At 38.0% G+C, this 8,432-nt stretch overlaps 1 pseudogene; it reads right to left on the bottom strand.

Annotated features, from left to right (window-relative positions):
- Positions 1-960: 960 nt before the first annotated feature.
- Positions 961-7,779, bottom strand: LOC102116458 (tRNA methyltransferase 10 homolog B pseudogene; annotated as a pseudogene).
- Positions 7,780-8,432: the final 653 nt, after the last annotated feature.

The raw sequence follows: 8,432 nt of genomic DNA, 5'->3' as shown, positions 1-8,432 counted from the left end.
AAGTATTTCTATTTTGCATTTTACAAATGGGAAAACTAAGACATAGACAAGGTAAGTAAATTACCCAAGGTTATCCAGCTGGTAAGTAGCAGACCTAAGATTTAAACCTAAGCAGTCTGGTGCCTGGGGCTAGGCTCTCAAATGCTTTTCCTCTGCTGCCTTTATCCTTTTTTCTATATTTCTTGTTATTTTCCACTAGGTAAAAGTAATACAAGCTCAAGATCCCAAAAAATAAATAAATAAATAAATAAATAAAATCAAAAGTATGCTGTCTTATAATGAAAACAATGGTCCCAAACCCCACCTCTACCTTCAACCACTGCTTTTTAATATTTTTATGTTTATATAAGTGTGTTTTAATGTAAATTTTATAAGTAATACATCTTTATATTATAAATACACATATCCTGAAAGGTAAATACAAACACGACAAAATTCCCACCTACCCAATGGTACAGACATCTTAGAAAATTGACAAATAAATAGCAAAAGCCTCCCTGCTTCTCACCTATCCCAAAGGTAGTTATCAATCCCAATTTGTGTAATTCATCTTAAGAAAAAGAATATTTGCACATAACCAAAATAGATGTATCCATTGATATACTTCTTTTAAAAAGCACACAGAGTAAATGTATCATCTTTATGCACTGTGCTGTGCTTTGCTTTTTTCCTTCTATAATGATAATTCATTTTTATACAACAATATTTATTATTTGAACAATCTCTAAAGAGTAGGTGTTTCACAGATAATGATATATGTACAAAAAATGCATTAAAACACATCCAAAGCCATGTGGTTTGGGGCTAATTCCTTGTTACGTGTTTTTACTTAATATAAATATGGGTATGTCCTGTGAGCCAGGAAGTATGGGAGGGTACAAAAGAGTACAAAATGCGGTCCCTGTCATTAGTAGCTTATTGTGAAGGTCCAAGAAGACGTCAAGTAAAGGCAAGTGTGCGTCACTGCCACCCTCTGCCCTGCTCTTTGGTCAGGGCCTCCAGTGCTTTGTTCTGCAGCTGTGCTCTGAAGAGTATAACTTTTCTGGAAGAAATTCCCTTCTTCAATGCTTTAGGCCAGTTAGGAGTCTCAAAATAAGTGGAGAGAATATCAAATACCTGATTGATGGCCACCATCCCTAAATGATAGTTATTTCTATGTTGGTGTCTGATCATGTATCCCTGGAATGACAGACAAGTGGGCTGTCTTGAAAGAGTATTCCTGGGCCTTTCAAAATGTCACCTTCTTCTGAATGCTTTCATCTACAAGTCCATCAAAGATACAAACTTTGTTTGTATCAACATCTTCAAGAGTGTATTCTGAGTTAGGAGTTGGAAACACAAGGGTTTCCAGAGGAAATAAACTAAAAGAAGTCTTCTTTAATGTCTAGTAAGTCGCTAGAAAATTCATCTTCACTCTTCACACAGGGCACTGTCTACCGAGAATCCAGTCAGGCAGATCCAAATTGGCCTATTAGATTTCGTTTGAACCATACAACCTTCATATCTGTCCAGCCAGTCTACTCAATTCCTTCTTTGATATGTGGTAGGTCATACTCAAATCGATACACAGCCTTTGTCCTGAGTGTTTGTCTTCCAAAAGAATCTCTTTGCTTAGAGATCTCAGAAAATATTTGCTGTGTTGGGGGCAGATTCCTGGATTTTCTGCACAATTGGCTTTTCTTCTTTCTTTTTCTTCTTTTCTTTTACTCTTCTTTACTGCAACTATCTTTCTCCAGTGTCTCTGTTTTCCCTGGACATTTTTCTTATGATATCCAAAACACCAAATTGTTTGAGAACGAGCACCATCCTGCACCCTGGTGGTCAGGGTCTCTCCCTCCTGGCATTTGCATTCTGCATCAATCTGCAGAAACTGGAAACTTTCAGTATTTCAGGTATTCAGATATTTCAGATATTTCAGGTGACTGTGCTCGAAGCACTCCCTTCTAATTCACAGTCCATGTGCCTAGTCCATGGATCCCATCATGCACTTTGCTTTTTTCAATTGAAAACGTGTCTTCAACCTTTTTCCATGTCAGGACACACACATCTACTTCCCTTTCTTTTAAAGGTTGCATGATATATAGTAAGATTACACTATAATTTACTTAATCAATATTTGTATATATTGATGGATACTTTTAATGTTTCCAGTTGTTTTAATTTTCCAGTTGTTGCATTTTTCTTAGATTTGTTGTGAAATTGAAAGAGTTAATGTGAGTAAAAACTGTGTTTTTTCTCTCTAGCAGAAATCCAATTATAAAAATCTAACAAAAACAACTGTACATAAAAGTCAAGACCTAAATATGAAGAAGACTGAAATGTGGCATGATTTTAAGTAGTTAGTACAGTGTCAGCAAATATATCGACTTTTGCGCTAGGATTTTTTTTAGCAACACATGGCTGTAACATTGGATGTATAAAGAAGCCCTTGTAATCTCAGCATTCTAACTCACCAGTGAACAGTTCTGTGTGTAACAATGGGGAGAGGAAATGGGCAAACAGACTGATGCAATACATACACATATATCAAAAAAAAACTCTCCTCCTTTTAACTTTACTTCTCATTACAGCTCTTTCTCCCTGTCAACGGGGGGTCCAAATATTCTCTAGGCACCACCAGGAAGATGAGCTGACAATGGTCCTAACCACACATACACATACACACATACACACACACACACACACACCTACACCTCAAAGCTCCCTTCCATATATTCTGAGCTATAGCTGCCTCTACTCTACTCTGTCTCATCCTTCATCTTGCTCCCATCCTCTTTCCAATTTCCAGATATTTTTTAAAATCTAATTTTGTCTTCCAGCCTCCTATCTTTCCTAGGCATTCATTCCATCTTGTATTTCTTTACTGTAATTTTCATAGAAAATTAGCCTAAACTGGAAACCACAGGGAAGATATTTTTAAAGAGATTAGTGATTGTTAATTACAGTTATAGCCTAAAGACTATATTAAGATGAAAGAAAGGAGAAACACAGGAAATTCTGAGAATAACTGATGAATCAGTTCCTAAAGAGGGCAGTAAAGTTGGATTCAGTGTGTAAACAAAGTTCTTTAGCAAGGAAAAAAAGATTCATTCATTTCAAAATTCGTTACTGAAGTTCTACTATATTCCAGCAATGTCATAGCCACTGGAAAGTATAGTGGTACATTTTTTTAAATCCCATTTTTATGGATCTTGCATTCTAGTCAGAGGAGGCAAACAAAATGAATATACAGAATGTTAGATGGTAGTAAGCACTATGGAGAAGATTAAGACATAAAAGGGAAATAGAAAACAATGTAGAGTATCAAGCAATTTTAAATAAAGTGATTAGAATGCCTCAATGAGGACAGGCATGGTGGCTCACGCCTGTAATCCCAACACTTTGGGTGACCGAGGTGGGTGGATCACCTGAGGTCAGGAGTTTGAGACCAGCCTGCCTAATATGGTGAAACCCCGTCTCTACTAAAAATACAAAAATTAGCTGGGTGTGGTGGCAGGTGCCTATAATCCCAGCTGGTTGGGAGGCTGAGGCAGGAGAATTGCTTGAACCCGGGAGGCGGAGGTTGCAGTGAGCTGAGATCAGGCCATTGCACTCCAGCCTGAGGGACAAGAGCGAGACTTCATCTAAAAAATAATAAAAATAAAAATAAAAAGGAATGCCTTTTTATTTTTAATGATAAGAAAACATTCAAGCAACGGCCGGGCGCGGTGGCTCAAGCCTGTAATCCCAGCACTTTGGGAGGCCGAAACGGGCGGATCACGAGGTCAGGGGATCGAGACCATCCTGGCTAACACCGTGAAACCCCGTCTCTACTAAAAATACAAAAAACTAGCCGGGTGAGGTGGCGGCGCCTGTAGTCCCAGCTACTCGGGAGGCTGAGGCAGGAGAATGGCGTAAACCCGGGAGGCGGAGCTTGCAGTGAGCTGAGATCCGGCCACTGCACTCCAGCCCAAGCTACAGAGCAAGACTCCGTCTCAAAAAAAAAAAAAGAAAACATTCAAGCAACAATCCAAAGTAAGTAAAGGGAAAGCCAGGCAAATATCATGGAGAAGACCGTTCCAGGCAAAGGGAACAAATGCAAAGGCCCAAGGCCGAGCAAGGCCACTGTAGTCAAGGGACAAAGAGATGAACGAGTGAGGAGAATAGTGGGCCATGAGGTCAAAGAGGCAATGGTGAACCCAATGGTATGGAGCTTTAAAGGCCATTGCAAATACTTTGGCTTTTGCTTGGCATGAAATGAGAACACATAGATAGTTTGGGGCAGAAAATATAATCTGATTTACATTTTTAGCAGAATAACTCCAGATACTATGTTGAGAATAGATTGCAGGTGCACAATGTTGTGGGAGAAAGAGGATAAATTAGGAGGTTATTGATATAGTCCAAACAAGAAATGATAATGACTTGGCTGGCAAGGATAACTCCAAAGTGTGTAGCCTAAAGAGCTGCAAGGATGCGACTTGCCATTACCTGGCATGGGGAAGATGATGGGACAACTTCAATCAGTGAAGTTTGAAAAGTGTATTGGATACCCAGTAGAGATGTTTAATAGGTAATAAGAAATAGGAGTGTAGTTCAAGAGTTTGGGTTAGGCTGGAGATACAAAAAGCACGCAGCTGATAAATATTGACTCATTTTCCCTTATACAGAAAAGAAGGATGGATACTACCATGGGAAGTTTTATAATGTAGGGAAGAGAAATTGCTAATATCTGATGGTCTCTATTTTGTCTATGAAAACTGAGGCAAAGTAATCTACTAAAAGAGAAAAGGTTGAGGCTGTTAACCCACATTTAGTGAAAAAAATTGCCAAGCAACACTGAGGGCTCCGCTGGACTTGAAAACTCTGTTTGCAGTAGTTTTAGTTGGTAGTTATACAGTCTTACTTCTGCACTGTTCAGTAGCCTATATGTTCAAACAGGGAAGGAAGTTCTTGAATTCAGTCTTGAGGATTTATTGCAGTAATGTGGGAAAAGAAAGGAGTAGCAGAAAATTAGTAATTCTGGCGAGGGTATCATAGAGTTGATGACCATAGAACCCAAACTGAGTGAGAAACATGCATAATAAGGATAGTTAAAAAATAGGAGGATGAAGAAAAGTTGGTTAATGGGCATAAAAATACAGTTAGAGAGAAGAAATAGATTCTAATATTCGATAATACAATAATGAACAATAATAATAAATTATCATTAACTATAATTGTAATTACTATATATTTCAATATATATCATATATAAGACATACATAAGGTATACTACATATTTCAATATATATCTTTTATATGATATATATACCTTATTTATATATAATATATAAGTATATTATATATATTTCAAAATAGCTAGAAGAATTTTAATATTCTCAACACAAATAAAAGATAAATATTTGAGGTGATGGATATTCCAATTACCCTGACTTGATTATTATACATTGTATATATGTATCAAAATATCACAAGCACCCCCAAATATGCACAACTATGATGTATCAATAAAAATACAAGACAATAGAAAAGAAATTGATGTAGTATACTAGTATAACTCAAATGAGCTAGACATCACGTAACAGAAGTTATGTTTACAGTACCAATAGCTTCATTCACACTAACAAGAACACTACTGAACACACGATATATAGGACATTCAAAGAAGAAAAAAAGATTGTAGTAAAATCGATGCTTTTCATAGTTGTGACATTTAGTTCACTGCTCAAACTATCTTTGCATTTTCATTACAAACTGATTTAATCTGATTCAAGCCAAAATCCCATATGCTTCTTTCTAACCTTCTCTGGAATTTTTCAACAGACGTAGGCATAATAATATAATTGCGATTGGTCAAGTCCCTTAACAAAGGACAGAATGTCCTCTCATAGCATTCCAAAGAGATGAGTTTGTCTAAGCTGAGTGGAGTAAAAGAGACGCAATGGTCACAGACATAGAGGTTCTAGGCTTACGTCGACTTGTTTTAATTAAATAATTATCAATATGGAAGCTTTTTTGAAAGAGTCTACCAAACATCAAAATTTTTAAAAGATAAATCTATAGACTAATGAGTATCTTTTCCATTATGCTTCCAAAAATACCAGGGTGTTAAACAGGTTTATAACATGTGGATAATGAGAAGGAATTCTCAAATTACATTCACAGAATTCACAGCCTGGCAGTAAGAGAAACCATATCTGGCTAGTTTAAGGATAAAGAGGACTGTATTGGAAGGATACTGAAAGCAACTAGAAATCCAAAGATGAGGTGAACAACCAAGCTTGGGGAGAATAGGAACCAGGGCTAATTGTAGACTGAGAGGTAGGAGCTGATGGGACTTAGCTTTAGAGAGCTGTTAACACAATTCAGCTTCCGCCCCCTTTAGGCTCTACATCTCTTTGTTCAAAACTCCAAATTCTTGGTAGAATGAAAAAAAAATGGTCACCTAAATTAGATGCTCAACTCTGCATGAATGGGCAGGATGAGAACAGGAAGGTGGGGAATGGTAATGAAGTTTAGAAATGCAGATTCTGAGAGATCATTCCTTTGTACAGTAGACAGTGTCCAGAAAAGATAAACGATTGGATCAAACAGCCACAGGAGGTTTCTACTACAGGGAAAGACTGGCAAGAAGACAAGGAACTTCAAAAGTAAAGAATAAGAAAGAAAAAGAAAAAAGATTGAAGAAAAGACATAGCCAAGGAATCTAAGTATCAGAGAAGAAAATGATATGGAAACAGAGGTGGGAAGGACGTGCCAGAGTTAGCTGGTCCAAGATGTAAGAAAGAGTACGCATTCCAGGAGAGAGATCAGTCAGTGTGAAGAGTCCTGAAGTAGGGGAGAGCATGTCGTGTTCGCCATGCTGGTAGAAGTCTGTATAGCCAAAGCACAGGGAAGCAATATGGAGAAGGAAATTTAGATGGTGAAAAGCCTCAGAGACAATGTTAGGATTTTGAACTTGATTCTACAGGCAATGGGGAGCTGTAAAAGCATGGCTGAGGCCGGGCGCGGTGGCTCAAGCCTGTAATCCCAGCACTTTGGGAGGCCGAGGCGGGCGGATCACAAGGTCAGGAGATCGAGACCACAGTGAAACCCCGTCTCTACTAAAAATACAAAAAATTAGCCGGGCGCGGTGGCGGGCGCCTGTAGTCCTAGCTACTCAGGAGGCTGAGGCAGGAGAATGGCGTGAACCCAGGAGGCGGAGCTTGCAGTGAGCCAAGATCGCGCCACTGCACTCCAGCCTGGGCAACAGCGTGAGACTCCGTCTCAAAAAAAAAAAAAAAAAGCATGGCTGACAGAATCAGATATGCCTTTTAAAAAGACCACCCTGACTGCAGCTGATTTAGCCACAGTCACCTGTAGGCCACCTGATACAGGAAGATGAAGGACATTAGGATTAGACAGTGCAGGGTTAGATGCCTGGTGCTACCGGCTGCTTGTGTGGTGTCAAGTATTATGTTGGTGCAAAAGTAATTGCAGTTTTCGCCATCAAAAGTAATGGCAAAACTGCAATTATTTTTGCACCAACCCAATAAGATACTTAACTTTTGAAATCTCAATTTTGGCATTTGTAAAGTAAAAATAACAAAATCTACCTTGCAGAGTTGTTGTCACTATTACTAAACATAAGCATAAGTTTTCCAGAGCATCACAAACAATAAATAAGAGTTACTTCTCATATTACTATCTTTCCGACTTTTTATTTGCCATCTAGTTTTCCCTCATCTCTTTTCAATTCTGCTGGCATTCACTGAATACTTACTGAATGTCATGTAAAGCTGAGTGCTTTATAAGCATTTTCGCATCTGAGTCTCAAAGCAATTCTCTAAGCTAAGTACTATTATTATCCCATTTTTGAAGATGCAGATACTGAAGTTTAGAGACTTAAGCAACATACTCAAAATGAGACTTCTAGGAACAGAATTGCTCTTTGAAAGCAGAAACAAGTTCCAATTGCTACTGCAGGGTCTAGTTCATTACTAATCAGACAACAGACAACCAGGTTGTATTGGATGAAAGAATGGATGAAATCCTCATTTGGAATCTCAGAAGATGTAAAGAACCCACATAAAAGTCCATAGGAGAGTTAGAAAATGACTATTTCTAAGTAGCTTAATATAAGTACTCTTTTGCTTTATTTTTTATTTTGAACTTATAGATCAGTGTATTGTTTAGCAGTTCCTGTGTAAGAAATCACCCTGAAATGTAGTAACTTAAAACAACTGTTTGTTATAGTTTGTATTTCCTGAGGGTTCTAAATAAAGATCAGAAGTGTAGCTGGACTAAAATTAAGATATCCACAGGCCTGTGTTCCTTCTCGTGGCTTTAGAGAGGAATCTGTTTCCTTGCCTTCTTTAGATTCTAGAGGCCACCTACATTCTTTATCTCATGACTCCTCCCTCCATCTTGAAAGCCAGCCATATACCATTTTCAAATCTCTCTATGATATC

This window comes from Macaca fascicularis, chromosome 8 (assembly GCF_037993035.2).
Source record: "Macaca fascicularis isolate 582-1 chromosome 8, T2T-MFA8v1.1".
Taxonomy (NCBI): domain Eukaryota; kingdom Metazoa; phylum Chordata; class Mammalia; order Primates; family Cercopithecidae; genus Macaca; species Macaca fascicularis.
This window is presented reverse-complemented; position numbering and strand designations above follow the sequence as displayed.